Source organism: Pongo pygmaeus, chromosome 12, assembly GCF_028885625.2.
Source record: "Pongo pygmaeus isolate AG05252 chromosome 12, NHGRI_mPonPyg2-v2.0_pri, whole genome shotgun sequence".
In the NCBI taxonomy this organism is placed as follows: domain Eukaryota; kingdom Metazoa; phylum Chordata; class Mammalia; order Primates; family Hominidae; genus Pongo; species Pongo pygmaeus.
The window spans coordinates 133,598,541-133,617,079 of NC_072385.2; the positions used below are offsets into that span (position 1 = coordinate 133,598,541).

Here is an 18,539-nt window from a genome sequence, read left to right on the forward strand (position 1 = left end):
CTACTCCCAATATAAATGACTGCTATGCCCACCAAAATAGAGACACAAAAATGTTTATAGCAATTTTATTGATAAGAGCCAAAAAACTAGAAAGAATCTAACTGTTCAGCTGTAGTTAAATGGATAAATATGTTGCACAATGGAATATTATGTTCCAACAGAAAATATAACAAACTGATTACACTGCAAAACTATGAATCTCACTGCTATAACGTTGCTTGACAGAAGCCAGAAGCAAGATAATACATATGATAACATAAGATATGTATTCATATGAAATTCAAAATAGAAGTGAAATGAATCTTCAGAACAGGTTGTGGTGATGTTTGCTCCCAGGGCTGCTGGCCGGGAGGGAGCAGGGATCAGCCTTTGTGGTAGATATGTTTAGTATCTATACCCAAGTAGTGTGCACACAGTTGTGTATATGGGGAAAATCCACTGAGCTTCATGTTTGAAATTTGTGGTCATTGCTTTATGTAAACGATACTTCAATATATAGAAAACTAAAATTAAAGATAAAGCATCCTTAATGTATTGCCATAGAATGGTGACATATAGAACAATTAGGGCACGATAACTATGTTTCATTAATTTCACATATTTCTCTCATCATAATACTTAATGATTTCATGACATTTCATTTTATGCATATGCCATAACATTTTTGATAATTGCCTGTTCTTGAATATTTAGTTTATTTCTAATATTTCATTTCCAATATTTTCTCTAAATAAACACTTGATCAATTGTTGCCTCTGTTACAAAATCTCACCGTGCATGCTTTTTTTTTTTTTTTTTGAGGCAAGGTCTCACTCTGTCAGCCAGGCTGGAGTGCAGTGGTGTGATCACAACTCACTGTAGCCTCGACCTCCTGGGTTCAAGCGATCCTCCCGCCTCAGCCTCCTGAGAAGCTGGGACGACAGGAGCATGCCACCATGCCTGGCTAATTTTTTCTTATTTTTTGTAGAAACAGAGTCTCATTATGTTGCTTAGGTTGGCATGCTTATTCTTTTGGTAAAATGCCTGGTTGTTAAATTGCTGAGCACATGGTAGGAACCATGCTAAAGTTGTTCTAATGCATTCAAAATGTCTTCTATCAAAATTGTGTACTAATTTATGTTCCAGCATGACAGCCCCTGAAGCACTCTGATTATGGAGACTCTGTTCCTCTCCGCACCACACAAGCTCTTTTCATCTTCCACTTTTCAGTTTCCAGTATCACATGTGGGTCACTTACTTGGCCCACCCACATAGGTATTAATAATGTAGTTATGTCCCTAACTTTTCCTAAAGGGCTCATATTTAATGTCCAACCATGTGGATGACGTTCACCAGCTGACACCGGAGGGGGTTGATGTTGACGCCTCTTCTTTCTCTTCCTCCTCCTCATCCTCTTCCTTGTCTTGCCCCTTCGTGTTGTTATGGCAAAATAATATTCAAGGCAGTGTGACCTTGTGAAGTAACCAATATAATAAATCGGGCTGAAAAATCCAATCTAATCTATAGATGACCAATCAATGCACACATACTTTTCAAGCAAACATTTATAACTCTTTTCAATGAGAAAAGTTTTTTTGGCAAAAAAACCTTTGGCAAAAATTTAATAATGTTCATATTCACTTCATTTTCCTGAAGAAATAAAGGTCATAAGCATTCCCACAATATATCCCTGAGCCTACCACTGATAATGAATCAATATTCTGCTAAGTCTCCAAACTTCTAAACCATAGAACAGACCAAGATTTAGGATTGAAAATAAGTTTTCCCATTGCATTTTGAAAAAAAGAATTCACACGTGCAAGGATGGCATAGAAGGCCTTTGTGACAGAGCCACTGTTTAATCCCCAGCCTCATCTCCATGACCAGCGCCTGCTGCCCCTCCACCACCCAACACACCCACCCCAGCAGCCACTTCAGCGTCCTGGTGTGTGTCTTCTTGCGATGGTCTGCCCCCTCCACCCTCTATCCCACACCTGTCGCCTCTTCGTCTGTAGAAGGAGTTATTTCAGGCCCCACCTAGAATAACGTTCTTCAGGAACCTTCCCACCCCAAGGCCCCCTCTCCTCCTCCCCTCATCCCCAGGGCTCCCTGGCCTCTGTGCAGCTGTCCCATCCCTGTCATCGTGGCTGTACTGTGGGGGCCCAGCCACGAAGTCAGCCTCACTGGCCCCACAGACCCTGCCCCTTCAGAGACCCTCACACGGAGGAGATTTGTCTCTAAAAAGACGTGGAGAGCTCCTCCTGAAACTGCTTTTGAGCTGCCTCTAAGGAGCAATGTGACCTTGATCAAAGGGCTGCCTTGGCCTCTAGAAAGGAGGGGGGTGTGGAACTGAGGAGGCCTAAATCCCCTTCCCCGTGTCATGGTTTCCAAGAAGGACGAACAAGCTCCCCCCACACGCTTAACCCTGCCGCGTGTCCCCCACGCTGTACCTCGGTGTCACCGCGTTTGAAAGACAGCGTAGATCTGCCTGCAAACACACAGGCTTCTGCTGACGCTGGCCTAAAAGTGATCACAGCAGCAGTACCGACCCGATCCGCCGGCCCCAGCTTTCACAGCTTCAGCACTTGACGGCTTCACAGGGGATCGCATTAAGCTGTTGCTACGTGATAGATACCCAATATATTTTTACCAAATGAGTCAATTTGAATAATAATGTAGACTTGAGGTTAAATGAAAGCACAGAAAGGGTCAAGAATTATTAAAAGAACAGTTAACAAATGTTATAGAAATTCACCATTCAAGGAACGGGGGGACGGCGGTGGGGTGGGAGAAAAGGTGCAGAATCCTTGCAAGTCTTTTTAGGACTGAAAGCCGAGAAAGCTAAAGTGAGGTGGTCATGCATCCATCTAGTGGCCAGGCTCGGTAACAGGAAAATTCCCCTCAGTCCCTACAGCAAGGTGATTCTCAGGGAAATCATCGGGTTCCTGAATCCCATGAGTAATCAGTGATGGCTAAGTTATTTTTCTAATTATTGATTATTACAGTAGTAACAAAAATTAGTTAATAGAGAATAAATCTAAGTAAGTTGAAAAGATATAAACAAATGATTAAAGGAAAATTATGTATTTCTTAATCGTGTTTTGAAATAAAAGCTAAAATAAAATACACCATGATCATTGTTCCCTATGGATTAATAGTTTATAGTATATTTTACTCGGCTCACAAATGTGCCAAGCAAGACCCAGGAAGGCCAGACGCTTTGCCTGAAGCCACACAGGAGCTTAAGGAACTCACGCAGGGTCAAGTAAAAAAGCAATGGAGCTGGGATCCAAAGCCAGAATTAGGCAACTAACACCACCAACTCGGGGGTTCGATGTAATAAGAGACAAGGTTAAGTTGAGTTTATTTATTATGCTTCACATGCTTCCAGCTGCATCTGAAAGGTGAGAGTGCATGGGATGGAAGAGGATCTAGCGGGTGGACGTGATCACAGCAGCTGCATCCGGAAGGTGAGGGTGCATGGAATGGAAGCAGATCTGGTGGGTGGAGGTGAGGACTACTGCAGCTGCATCTGGAAGGTGAGGGTGCATGAGATGGAAGATCTGGTGGGTGGACATGAGCATCCTGGGTATACTGAGTAAACTCAGCCAAGGATGCATTGCAGGAGGTGAGGAAGCTGACTGTGGTTTGGACGTGGTTTGCCATCTCCACCGAGTTCCATGTGAAACGTGATCCTCAGTGTGTTGGTGTTTGGAGGTGGGGCCTGGTGGGAGGTGTTTACATCCTGGCAGGAGGTGTTTACGTCCTGGGACTGAATCCTTCTTTGTGAGGTATTGAGTGTGGCTTCACTCTCAGAGACTGGACTGGCTCCCGCTGGAGCTGTTGTTACAAGGTGCAGATTCTCCTTCTGCTTGGTCCTCTCCGCATCTGTTCACTTCTCCTCTGACCTTCTCCACCATGTTATGACCCAGCTCAGAAGCCCTCACAGGGAGCCAAGGCCAGGCCCTTGAACTTCTCAACCTGCAGAACAGTGAGCTAAATAAATTACCCAGTCTCAGGTAATTCTCTTGTAGTCACTCAACAGGGAGATGGAAACACGCCTGACGGGCCTGCCTCTGTGACAGAGCAAGGCTTGGGCAGCTTGGGCCACCTGCACAGCCATGCAACCAGGGTCCCTTGAGCATGCAGGCAGGCCCTGAGGATGAAGTGTTGAAAGAGACCAACGACTTCTGTCTTTGGCCGTGAACAATTTCTCACCCTGGGTCCTCATTTCTTCTCTACAAATTCCCCTGGTACTGTGTTCACTTACTGCCCTGACCATGCTCCTCCAACTATTAAACCGCTACCCAGCTGGTTTCCCCTAAGCAATCTGCGGTTTATTCTCTGCTTTGCAGAATCATTGATGTCCAGCGATGCTTCTGGTTCTCCTTCTTCTGGGCACCTGTTAAAACTGCACTCTTCTGCCCCCTTGAGGTTGTGCAAGGGCATTTGACTTGCCTTAGCCAGTGAAAAGTGAACTCTGCCATCGCTGGAAAGAAACCAGCAAGAGCTGAGTTCTTTGTCTCATGACAGACACCAGACACGTTCTAGACCTTTGCAGTCCAGTATGGGAGACACCAGCCACATATGGCTATTTAAATTTAAATTAATTAAAATGAAATAGAATTAAACATTCAGTTTCTCGGTTGCATTTGTCACAGGTCAAACGCTCAGAGCCATATGTGGCTCAAGGCTGCCATGTTGCACAGTGCAAATCCACAGAGCGTTTCATCCAATGGTATTGCCCTTGAAGGTAGGCATTCCACAGCCCGCTGCCCTGACGAGGAAAACACACAGAGCCTCCTCCTGACCCGCAACGCACATGTGGTAAGAGACAGAGCACACTTATTTTTAAAGACACTAATATTTTGGAGTTTTTGTGTCAGTAGCACGATCTATTCTATCCTGTGTGTTGCAAGTTTCTCCCAAATTGCTAAAAAATAAAAGAGTAGCTCAAAGCCATACAAAAAAAGATAAAGAACATTGGTAAAGTAATCACATAGGTAAATATAAAAGCCGGCATCCACCGGGCACGGTGGCTCACGCCTGTAATCCCAGCACTTTGGGAGTCTGAGGTAGGTGGATCACAAGGTCAAGAGTTCAGCCTGGCGAAGATGGTGAAACCTGGTTTCTACTAAAAATACAAAAAATTAGCCAGGCGCGGTGGCAGGAGCCTGTAATCCCAGCTACTCAGGAGGCTGAGGCAGGAGAATCGCTTGAACTCAGAGGGCGGAGGTTGCAGTGAGCCGAGATCGCACCACTGCACTCCAGCCTGGGCGACAGAGTGAGACTCCGTTTCAAAAAAAAGCCGGCATCATTGTATTTTTGTTTGTAACTCCCTTTTTTCTTTTCCTACATAACTTGAAAGGCATAGGTGAGAGTTTTAGAGACTGGAGAAGCAGCTGTACATTCTTGACTCTCGGTGATACAGGTGCCCAGAGTGTGGAGATGAACTAGATAGACGTGGCTCTGTCGCAACCCAAAGCCACGTGATGCTTTGTAAAAATGTTTCTCTGGAATTAAGTTTCAAAATATAAAGCTAGAATTGTCCAGAGCTGGCACCATTTACACATGTACCTCTTTCCACCATGATCTTGTCTGTCCAGCTACTACTAAAACCAGGGAGGGGATAAAACAATAACTGTAATTGCTGTTAACTTGGTGCACGCCACACAAGGGCATCCTTTGTGACAGTAACATCTGGCTCTAGAGCTGTGTAGGATCAGAGTCTGTATGCTCTGGAAGCTATGCTGGGTCAATTCAAAATAGATCGCTGTAAGATTAGAAAGTTAATTGTAATGTCAAAGGTAAGCATAAAGAAAATAACTAAAAAGTGTATACAGACGAGAAATTAGTCAAGGATCAAAGGAGTAGAGTACATCAATCAAATACAAAATAAGGCTGTATAAGGGGAATCGTGAACAACAAAGACTTGAAAACAAATAGAAAAATGGCAGAAGATCCTTCTTGTAGTTAATTATTTTAAACATAGAAGCATCAGACTCACTGGCTAAGGTACAAACTTGGCAAAATTTTTAAAATGACCTAGTAATCACAAGATTTGCTTTAGAGCCAAAGGAATAGGTAGGGTGAGGGGGATGGCAGAGAAGTCGTCCTGCAGGAAGATATGGGGAAAGAGCTGGGGGGCCGCACCAGGACCAGAAAAACAGACTTTGAGTCAAAAAGGGTCACAAGAGATGAAGAATAATTGATAAAAGAGTTTATTGATCTAGAAGATAGAAAAATTAAAAGCAAATATACATCAAACAGAAAAAACCCACACTATATGAAGAAAACATTGACAGAATGGATAGGAGAGTTCATAAAAATGTCAATAGTCACTTCAGTAGTGACAAGAACAATATTCAGAGAAGTGATAATGACCTAGATGACACCTGCAGAAAACCCCACCCACCAACAGCTGAACCAACATTCATCTCAAGCGCACACGGAACATTCTCCAGCATAGAAGAGATGTTAGTCTGTGAAACAAGCCTTGACAAATGTAAAAAGACTGAATTCATACAAAGCCTTTTCTCTGATCACCAATAGAATGAATAAATCAAAAAATTAAGCAACACACTCCTCAGCAACTAATTTGTAAAAGAAAAAAAAATTGCAAGGGAAATTAGAAAAGACTTTGAGATAAATACAAACAAAACCAAGGTTTACCAAAACTTATGATCTGAAAAGAAAGCAACCTTCAAAGGGAGATTTATAGGTAAAAAGGCCTAAAGTAAAATAAAAATAAAAATAAAAGATCTCAATTGACAGCCTAACCTTACTAGAAAAAGAGCAAACTAAACCCAAAGCTAGCAGAGGTGTGGAGATGCTGAAGGTTAAAATGCTGATCATCATAGTAGATGAGAGAAAAAAAAATAGAACCAACAAAACCAAACATTACATTTTTTTGAATAAACAAAATTATCAAACCCTTAGCTCATTGACTAAAAATGGAGAGATGGTGTAAATAGCCAAATTCAGAAATAAAAGTGGGTACATTACTACCACCCTTACAGATGTTGAAAGGATCATAAGAGAATGCTGGAAACAGTTGTATGCCAACAAATTAGGTGTCCTGGGGAAATGGAAAGAGTTCTGGGGACAGAAATTACCAAGCCCAACTCAAGAAGAAATACAAATCTGAACAGACCTATAAGGAGTAAAGAAATCGATTCAGTCTTCAAAAATTCCTCAATAAACAAAAGGCCAGGACCAGATGGTTTTATTGGCTAGTTCTAGAAAACATTGAAATAATTATACCAATCCTCAAACAAAGTACTCTCCTTCCAAAATACACGCAAGGAGAGAACACTTCCTAACCCATCTTGTGAAGCCATCATTACCCCAACACCAAAGCCAGACAAGACACAACAGGAAAAGAAAACTGCCAACCAGTGTCTCTTATGAATGTAAACACTCGTAAACTCTACAACAACAAAGGCAGCAACCCAAGTTCAACAACATGTTAAAGGGATTATACACCCTGCACAAGTGCGACAGATGCCAGAAATGCAAGTGGGGTTCAGCCTCAGAAAATCGATGAATGTAACACATTACATTAAAAAAAGAAGGAAAAAAATTATCTTGATGCAGAAAAAACATTTGACAAAATTCAATATTATAAAAACACTCAGCTAACCACAGGGAAGGAGGTCTCTCTTCCTTGGCCCAAAAATATCCTTTTGGGGCTGTGAAAGTATAGATACAACCACCCAGGACACAAGCTGATAGTTGCTGAAGCTGGAGTTAAACACACAGGAGTTCACTATGCTTCTGTCTACTCTCATGTTCTTGAAATTTTCTGTCATAAATGCTTACAACATCACGTGTAAAAGGTACATTACTTTGACTACTTTCATCAGAAAAACAGGTCTTTATATTCTCAGTACACCTAAATCATCACAGGACAAATTTGCCTTCCATTTTATGTCATGTCATTTAGCAAAATGTACATTAAGTGCCAGTCTTTGGGCTAATGCATAAGCAATGTGTGAGAACACTGTCTTAGTGAATTTGAGCTTCTCTAAGAAAATTCCATAAACGTGGTGGCCTCTAATAACAGAAACCTATTCTCCCAGTTCTGGAGGCTGGAGGTTCAAGACCGAGATGGTGGTGGATCTGCTGTCAGGTGAGGGCTGCTTTCTGGTTCCCGGATGGTGCCTTTTTCCTGTGTCCTCACATAGCAGAAGGGACAGGGGCGCTCTCTAGGTCCCTTTCATAAGGGCACTAATCTTATCATGATGATTCATGAGGCTCCACCAGCAAAACCCCATCAACTCCTAAAGCTCCCACCTCCTAATACCATCACTTTGGCCATTAGGTTTCCAACTGTGGATTTGGGGGACACATTCAGTCTATGGCAGGTACACGTGGAGATGATTCTTGAATCTGAGCTTCAATCTATTAGGGTAGAAAAAAAGCAATGAAAATATGATATAAAATATACTTCATACACACACACACACACACACACACACACACACACGCAAACTTTCATACCCAGTAACAGCTAATATTTTAAAATGTACACACAAAACATAAAATGACAAGCGTTTGTCGGGTTGTGGAGGAATCAGAACAATTAAGCATTATATATTTATAATATATAGCATTATATTTCTATATATTATAGAAATATAATACTGTGCAGTCACCAAGAGAACTGTGTAAAGAGGAATATAATATAGTCCAGTCACTGTAGAGAGTTGTATGGAGAGGAATATAACATAGTTGGTCACTGTTGGGAACTGTATGGAGAGGAATATAATATAGCACAGTCACTGTGGAGAGCTGTATGGAGAGGAATATAATATAGTTGGTCACTGTAGAGAACTGTATGGAGAGGAATATAATATAGTGTGATCACTGTGGAGAACTGTATGGAGAGGAATATAACATAGTGTGTTCACTGTAGGGAACTCTGTGGAGAGGAATATAATATAGTGTGGTCACTATAGGAAACTATATGGAGAGGACTATAATATAGTTGGTCACTGTGGAGAACTGTATGGAGAGGAATATAATATAGTTGGTCACTGTGGAGAACTGTATGGAGAGGAATATAATATAGTGTGTTCACTGTAGGGAACTCTGTGGAGAGGAATATAATACAGTTGGTCACTATAGGAAACTATATGGAGAGGAATATAATATAGTTGGTCACTGTAGAGAACTGTATGGAGTATAATATAGTTGGTCACTGTAGGGAACTGTATGGAGAGGAATATAATATAGTTGGTCACTGTAGGGAACTGTATGGAGAGGAATATAATATAGTTGGTCACTGTAGGGAACTGTATGGAGAGGAATATAATATAGTTAGTCACTATGGAGAACTGTATGGAGAGGAATATAATATAGTTTGTCACTGTAAGGAACTGTATAGGGAGGAATATAATATAGTTGGTCACTGTAAGGAACTGTATAGGGAGGAATATAATATAGTTGGTCACTGTGGAGAACTGTATGGACAGGAATATAATATAGTGTGGTCACTGTAGGAAACTGTGTGGAGAGGAATATAATATAGTTGGTCACTGTAGGAAACTGTGTGGAGAGGAATATAATATAGTTGGTCACTGCAGGGAACTGTATGGAGAGGAATATAATATAGTTTGTCACTGTAGGGAACTGTATGGAGAGGAATATAATATAGTTGGTCACTGTAGAGAACTGTGTGAAGACTCCTCAAAAAACTAAACAGAATTACCATATGATCAGCGATTCCACTTCTGGGTATATTCCAACAAATAGCAATGAAAACCAAAGGCTGGGATTCAGATAGGAGGGATCCGTGCACCACTGCTTCTGGCAGCACAGCACCACGCAGAGTAGTGGAAATGTGGAATCAACCCAGGAGCCATCGCTGGATGAACGGGTAAACACGGTGTGGGGCGCACAGATGGTGAAATGTTATCCAGCCTTAAAAAGCACGGAAATGCTGGCACATGCTTCCACATGGATTCAACCCAAAAACATCAAAAACATTATGCCAAGTCACAAAAAGACAAACGCTGCAGGATTTCACTTCTACGAGGAATCTACAGCAGTGAAGTTTCTAGAGACTGAGGGTAAAGCGAGGGCTTCCGGGCTGGGGGGCGGGCAGGGGGCGCTGTCGTTTAATTCATTTAACTGGTGCGGAGTTTCTGGGGGAGAAGAAGGTGGAACGTTCTGGAGATGGAAGAGGTGTCCGCGGTACCACAGCGTGAATGTGGTTATTGTCACTGAACGGGGCACTTCAAAATTGTTGAAATGGCCAGTGTTGTTGTGTGTATTTTACAGCATGGAATCTGCTGATGGTAAAGGAATGCTCAGGGCTGCACAGGAAGGAGGAACATGAAGACGCCTCAGAACAAACAGTGCCACTCATATGAGGTAACACAGCAGGAGGCGCAGCGCCGTCAGTTAGAAAGACCGAGTCAGGAAGGGAGGAAAAAGGGATTTCCATCCGGAGCCGTGACACACAGCCCCGTATCTCTCCAGCGGGGCTCAGCCACGGGCTGGGCGAGGCCAGAGGTGCTGTCTCCATTCCAGGCTTTGCTCAGAGGACATGGCCCCGTCTTGCTCTGTGGGTTTCCCTGCACCGTCTCCCCTCAAATTCCCCAGCCCTAGGATCATCACCTCAACTTGGCTTTCGGCACCATGTCAGGCGGTGCTTATGCTGTGGTCGTTCCCACCTGTGATTTGCAGTTAACAGACGCTGACTGGCCTCTCCCCATCACCCTGGATGAGGCTTGGAGATTCCTGCCTGCCCCGGAAACCAGGAGCAGCTCTCAGGCAGGACTCGGAACTCAGTCCGGGCTTTTCCTTCGCGGCCTGGTTTGCTTGTGAGACGCGTGTGTGGACCCACGCAGGGCTCACAGTGTGCACCCACCCACTCAGGGCTCATGCCGGCTCTGCGTGGGGGACCCAGACGAGGAAGCTCTTCCCCGGAGGACTCCCATTGTTCCTACAAGATAACAGAAGCCCATAAGCTGCAAAAGTGAGATTCAAGGCCAGGTCAGAATGAGTTTAAATGATGTCCTTTCCACCACTAGTTTTCAAGAACTGAGCATTCTGTGATCTATGAATGAACAGCTTGTAATACAGGCACGTAAATATTTGGGCCTGTCGAAGGGACCCGCACCTTAAGCATATGTATCTATGCATACACATATCTTTAACTGGATGATTAATGCTCTAGTTATCAGGCATGAAATAGCCTTAGATTTTGTGTTTTCATCAGCATTTTAGAAACTTTATGTTGTATTTATCATTAGAAATCATGATGCCAAACTATCCTTATGAAATGAGCTATCCTTATGACATCTAGTTACTATTTGTCAAATTGCTTCAGCAACACTGAAGATGTAATTATTAGAATCACATATTGGAAAAAATATGTGATTGCAAAGAGACAGGACAAAGGGTTGCTGAGGTAGTTGAAGGCAGAAAGGTCACTGCTGTTTTCTCAAGTCTTGCTGATAGAGTGAAAATGTTGGAAAAGAACACATTTCATTCTGGCTAGTATCAGCTGACATCCTAATGTCAGGAGAAATACCCTTTTAAGTTTGATGCTATTTAGCTTTTCAGCAGACAAACTCCTTCAAAAGCATTCGAAGGTTCAGCACACATACTAAATTTTAGATACCTCTCAAAACTGTCTGAAAAATAAATCTGTTTTTCTATGATAAGATTCAGCTGATGATTTGTTAAACAATGTTTCAGGGGCTGAATTCCTGCCACATTAAACATGATGTTTCCCTTGTTATCTAAAATGTCTTTAAGAAATTCCACTATCAGTTTATAAATTTCTCAGCTAGCCCAGTGAAAGAATCAGAGAAATTAAATGGTCCTTCACTCTGTCGAGAAAAGAAAACCTTTGGGTACGATTGAGTTCAGAAAGTACCTGTCTCCTCAAATTTTCTTCTAAATATGTTTTGAAAAAGTAAAAATGTAGCATGAAAGAGCTAATGTAAAAATAAAGATAAATAAAATGTAAGAAAATTTATATTTTTTGCATGGAAAAATAACTGATTTTAATTGTTGACAGTGAAGATGGAAGAACAAGATGAAAATTATCCCGGTAGTGAATTAGAAATCAGTAGATAGGAGCTGTGCATTCTAGAACACGGCCAAGTGATCAGGAGACCAGGTCTGGACGGGAGGCTTCCATAGCAATGGGAGTGACTTTCACGGGTGCATTTCGGTGGAGTGGAGCAAGCAGAAGTCACTGCAGTGACCCCAGGAGAGGGAGGGGAGAAGATTACATCGGTGGGATGAAGCCTGCAGAACCCAACTTTCTAAATGAGGGAAATACATTCTGCCGTTGTCATGATGGGAAAAATCCATTAACTCATGATTTATTATCTACTTATTTATTTATTTAGTTATTCAGCAACTGTGCTGAATACCTGCTATGTCCCAGGGATACAATATTGGCCAAGTCAATAAGTCCAACAATAACAGCATTTACAGTCCAGTAAAGGGAGAATTAAACAAAAAAATGAACAAGTGTATAAATACAGTAACTGCATGCTGGGAAGTGCTGAGGTTTGCACACTGTGGTGGACAGTGGCCCGGGCACGAGAGAGGCTCACGGAGACTCATTCAAGTCTGTGGGTCGAGGGTGGGGACCAAGAGCTGAGTGGCCGTGGGACCACCAGGTGCATACGCCGGCTGTGGGCTACAGAGCAGAGGTCTGGTTGAAGATAGAAATCTGTGCACCAAGGTGGTAATTGAAGAGAAGGGCCTGGATGAGGTTACCAGAGAAGAAAGTCCAGGAGGGAAAAGGTACTAGAGGGAGTGCTGAGAAGTTCCAGTTCTGACCAGGTGAGCCCTGTGTGCTGGGTAAGCAAACAGAGGGCCTGGAAGGCGGGAGAAGGCCTGGGAAGTAAATACCACAAAACCAAGAGTGGGGAAGGAGGAGGCTTCCTCAAAAGGCCGAGTGCCCCCGCACGGTGGATTCAGCTGAGTGTCACAACTGCATAATGACTGTGGAGTTCTCAAAACCTTAGAGGAGATTCTGGAGTGAAGTGATAAAGGCAGAAGCAAGGAAGCCAAGAAATTCCCCAAACAGATTTATATTTCACTCCTCACCCCCTTCTGTTGTCACCCACAGACCTTCAGATGGGCCTCCCACATGCTCACTGCGGTCACTGCACTCTCTTGGGTTGGTTCTCACTCTGTATGAAGCCAGGTGGAATCCTTGCTTGGTTTCAGGGCAATACAGCTCTTTTCTGTAAGTGTTTATTCTCTCAACCTCAAACCACAGAGAATAATTACTGCAATTTCACTTTAACACCACCTCATACCAAAAGCTTTCTCTATGTGTATGACTATTGGTTGGGTATCCATCTAGCAGTAGAAACTCTAGGTTATACGTGTATGCTGGGATTCAAGAGAGAATGGCAGAGTTTCACAGAGAAGTGACCCAGCTGACGCTCTCAGCAGCAGGCTTTGATAGTGCAAGTTGCTCACACCCTCACCTGCACTTCGTGTGGTCAACAATATTAACTGAACATTTCTGGTGGAATGTAATTTTGTTTCATTTTGGTTCAATTGTCATTCTCCTAATGGTCAATGAGATTGAACAACTTTTCACTTATTCGTTGGTTATTTGGAGACATCCTTTGGTGAGTTGCCTTTTCATGCTTTTTGCCCTTTTATTGACACTTTTTCTTTATTAATTTATAAATATTACTGTTATTATCACTACAATGATTCCCTTGATAGTCATGGATATCGCAGATGTTTTCTTTTCGTCGGTGACTTTTTAAACAAACAACCTTAGTGGGGTCTTTGATCAATACAACTTCCTTTTTCTTTATAGCCAAAGCTTTTTAATCCGATTTAAGATTTTTCCCTCTTACTCTAATAACATAAGAGAGTATCTTTCATTATCTTCTGGTAGTGTGATAGTTTTACGTCACACATTTAGATCTACAATCCATCTAGATTTTATTTATTTCACTCTGTACTTCCATTTGATCCAGCAGCACTCACCCAAAAGCCTTTCCTTTTTCATTGCACAGTGCCAGCTTTGTTTTATTTATTTATTTATTTTTCCATAGGTTCTTGGGGTACAGGTGGTATTTGGTTAGGTAAGTAAGTTCTTTAGTGATGGTTTGTGGGATTTTGGTACACCCATCACCCAAGCAGTATACACTGCACTCTATTTGTAGTCTTTTATCCCTCATCCCCTTCCCATTCTTCCCCCCAAGTCTCCAAAATTCATTGTATCATTCTTATACCTTTGAGTCCTCATAGCTTAGTTCCCACGTATCAGTGAGAACATATGATGTTTAGTTTTCCGTTCTTGAGTTACTTCACTTATAATAATAGTCTTTGATCTCATCCAGATTGCTGCAGATCCCATTAATTCTTTCCTTTTTATGGCTGAATAGTATTCCATCATATATATATATCACCGTTTCTTTATCCACTCATTGATTGATAGGCATTTGGGTTGGTTCCATGATTTTGCAATTGCAAATTGTGCTGCTATAAAATGTGGATGCAAGTATCTTTTTGGTATAATGACTTCTTTTCCTCTGGGTAGATACCCAGTAATGGGATTGGTGGATCAAATGGTAGTTCTACTTTTAGTTCTTTAAGGAATCTCCACACTGTTTTCCATAGCGGCTGTACTATTTTACATTCCCACCAGCAGTGTGGAGGTGTTTCCTAATCACCACATCCATGCCAACATCTATGTGTTTTAATTTTTTGATTATGTCCGTTCTTGCAGGAGTAAGGTGGTATCGCATTGTGGTTTTGATTTGCATTTCCCTGATCATTAGTGATGTTGAGCATTTTTTCATGGGTTTGTTGGCCATTTGTACATCTTCTTTTGAGAATTGTCTATCCATGTCCTTAGCCCACTTTTTTATTTTTCAAAATTTCAGAAATGACTTATTTATGTATTTATTTTTATTTGACTTTACGTTCTGGGATACATGTGCAGAACGTGCACGTTTGTTAGATAGGTATACATGTGCCATGGTGGTTTGCTGCACCTATCGACCTGTCATCTAGGCTTTAAGCCCTGCATGCATTAGGTATTTGTCCTAATGCTCTCCCTCCTCTTGCCTCCCACCCTCTGACAGACCCTGGTGTGTGATGTTCTCCTCCCTGTGTCCATGTATTCTCACTGTTCAACTCACACTTATGAGTGAGAACATGCAGTGTTTGGTTTTCTGTTTCTGTGTTAGTTTGCTGACGATAATGGCTTCTAGCTTCATCCATGTCCCTGCAAAAGACATGAATTCATCCTTTTTAATGGCTGCATAGTATTCCCTGGTGTATATGTGTCACATTTTCTTTATCCAGTCTATCATTGATGTACATTTGGGTTAGTTCCAAGTCTTTGCTATTGTGAATAGTGCTGCAATAAACATACGTGTGCATGTGTCTTTATATTAGAATGATTTATAATCTTTTGGGTATATACCCAGTAATGGGATTGCTGGGTCAAATGGTATTTCTGGTTCTAGATCCTTGAGGAATTGCCACACTGTCTTCCACAGTGGTTGAACTAATTTACACTCCCACCAACAGTGTAAAAGCATTCCAATTTCTCCACATTCTTGATAGCATCTGTTGATTCCTATCTTTTTAATGATCGTAATGATCGCCATTCTAACTGCTGTGAGATGGTATCTCATTGTGGTTTTGATTTGGATTTCTCTAATAGCCCCCCCGCCTTTTTTTTTCTTTTTTTTTTTTTTTTTTGAGACAGTCTTGCTCTGTCACCCGGGCTGCTGGAGTGCAGTGGTGCCATCTCAGCTCACTGCAACCTCCGCTTCCTGGGTTCAAGCGATTCCCCTGTCTCAGCCTCCCGAGTAGCTGGGACTACAGGTGCACACCACTGCGCCTGGCTAATTTTTTTTGTATTTTTAGTAGAGGTGGGGTTTCACTATGTTGGCCAGGCTGGTCTCAAACTCCTGACCTCAAATGATCCACCTGCCTCGGCCTCCCAAAGTGCTAGGATTATAGGCATGAGCCACTGCGCCCAGCCAATAGCCCACTTTTAGATGGAATTGTTTGTTTTTTTCTTACTGATTTGAGTTCGTTGTAGATTATGGATATTAGTCCTTTGTCAGATGTTTAGATTGTGAAGATTTTCTTCCACTCTGTGGGCTGTCTGTTGACTCTGCTGACTGTTCCTTTCGCTGTGCAAAAGCTCTTTAGTAGTTAAATTCCAAGTATTTATCTTTATTTTTATTGCATTTACTTTTGGGTTCTTGATCATGAAATCCTTGCCTAAGCCAATGTCTAGAAGGATTTTTCCAATGTTATCTTCTAGAATTTTTATAGTTTCAGGTCTTATATTTAGTTTCAGGTCTTTATATTTCCCCACTTTATGTTTTTGTTTTCTTTGTCAAAGATCAGTTGACTGTAAGTAGCTGGGTTTATTTCTGGGTTCTCTATTCTGTTCCATTGGTCTATGTGCCTATTTTTATACCAGTACCATGCTGTTTTGGTGACTATGGCCTTATAGTATAGTTTGAAATCAGGTAGTGTGACGCCTCCAGATTTGTTCTTTTTGCTTAATATTGCTTTGGCTACGTGGGCTCTTTTTGGTACCAAATGAATTTTAAAATTGTTTTTTCTAATTCTGTGAAAAATGATGTAGGTATTTTGATGGGGATTGCATTGAATTTGTAGATTGCTTTTGGCAGTGTGGTCAAAGACCTCTACAAGGAAAACTACAAAACACTGCTGAAAGAAATCATAGATGACACAAACAAATTGAAACACATCCCATTCTCATGGATGGATAGAATAAATATTGTGAAAATGGCCAGCTTTGTCTTAGATGAAGTTTCCCAGTGTGCTTTCTTTTCTCCTGACTCTTCATCGATCTGTTTTTAATCCCTTTCACTAGTGCCACACTGTCTTAAGAACTTAGTTTTCTGATAAAACTTGATATTGGGCAATGTACGTTCTTATCTTTGCTCTTCCTCAAAATTTTTTGCTATTCTTGTTTCTTTCTGTTTCTACATAAATCTTATATTAGCATGTCTGTCATCAACACACAAATAAAAATGGCCAACTGGAATATAGGGAGAATTTTTACTCTCACAATATTGCTTCCTCCAATCTCAGAAAATAGTATGTTCTTTCATTTGTTTAGGTCGTCACCCACTTCTCTCAATAACCTTTTTATAATTTTGGTATAGAGGTCTTACACATATTTAGATAGATTGTTTTCTAGATATTTGATAACTTTTGATACTATGGTAAATAGCATGATTAAATTTTTTTATATTAAGTGCTAGAAAATAAAATAGTTTTTGTATAGTGACATTGTATTCAGCAAGCCTAACTTACCTGTTAAATTTGATAATTTATGAAAAGTTACTTTTATAACCATGTGTTATCTGTAAATGAAGATACATGTATTTCTTTACTTAAAACATTTTACCATGTATTTACATGCCTTATTTCACTGACAAGAAACTCCTATAAAATGTTGACTAAAGTTGTTAATAATAAATATCTTTTTCTTATTCCTGATCTGAAGATAGAAGCTTTTAATATATTAATAATATTGGATCTAAGATTTGTTTTTGGCTCTGGTGATACCATTTATCAGAGAAAGAAGGTAATTTTTATAGCAAATTTTTATAAGGTATTTAAAAATAATAGATATTGAATGACAAATATAAATTACATAAATATAAATATAAAATATAAATGACAAATGTTTTTGTCATTTACCTAGATAATTTTTATTTTATTTTCTTAATATATAAAAATACATTAATATAAACTCAGTTTTTACATTTATCTATTTTATATATCAGGGACCCCATTTTACTTTTATTTGTTTGTCATATTTGAATCCACATTTAAGATATAAATTGTCCAGTAATCCATATTGTCAGATTTGTGAATCAAGGTAATACTGGTATCATAAAACCCATTACAATGAATTATATATTTTTCATTTTACCATGAAGAATTGATATAGTCTTGGGTTTTTATTATTATTATTATTATTATACTTTAAGTCCTGGGATACATGTGCAGAACGTGCAGGTTTGTTACATAGGTATACACGTCATAGTGGTTTGCTGCACCCATCAACCCGTCATCTACATTAGGTATTTCTCCTAATGCTATCCCTCCCCTAGCCCCTTACTCCCTGATAGGCCCCGGTATGTGATGTTCCCCTCCCTGTGCCCATGTGTTCTCATGTTCTCATTGTTCAACTCCCACTTACAAGTGAGACCATGTGGTATCTGGATTTCTGTTTCTGTGTTAGTTTGCTGAGAATGATGGTTTCCAGCTTCATCCATGTCCCTACAAAGGACATGAACCCATCCTTTTTTATGGCTGCATAGTATTCCATGGTGTATATGTGCCATTTTTTCTTTATCCAGAAATACCATTTGACCCAGCAGTCCCCTTACTGAGTATATACCCAAAGGTTTATAAATCATTGTACTGTAAAGACACATGCACACATATGCTTATTGCAGCACTTTTCACAATAGCAGAGATCTGGAACCAACCCAAGTGCCTGTCAATGACAGTCTTGGTTATTTATTTAGTAAAAGTTTGGAAGAATT

At 40.8% G+C, this 18,539-nt stretch overlaps 1 long non-coding RNA gene across 2 annotated transcripts in view; it reads left to right on the top strand.

Moving 5' to 3' along the window:
• Positions 1-18,539, top strand: part of LOC129030314 (uncharacterized) — a 43,816-nt gene that overhangs the window by 13,934 nt on the left and 11,343 nt on the right. The window contains exons 2-4 of one of the 2 annotated variants that reach the window (XR_008500616.2): positions 3,371-3,449; positions 4,641-4,806; positions 10,264-15,656. This is a non-coding gene — a long non-coding RNA (uncharacterized LOC129030314). Of the gene's footprint in view, positions 1-3,370; positions 3,450-4,640; positions 4,807-10,263; positions 15,657-18,539 lie in introns of those variants that run through there. The other variant, XR_010123198.1, reaches the window with a different exon arrangement.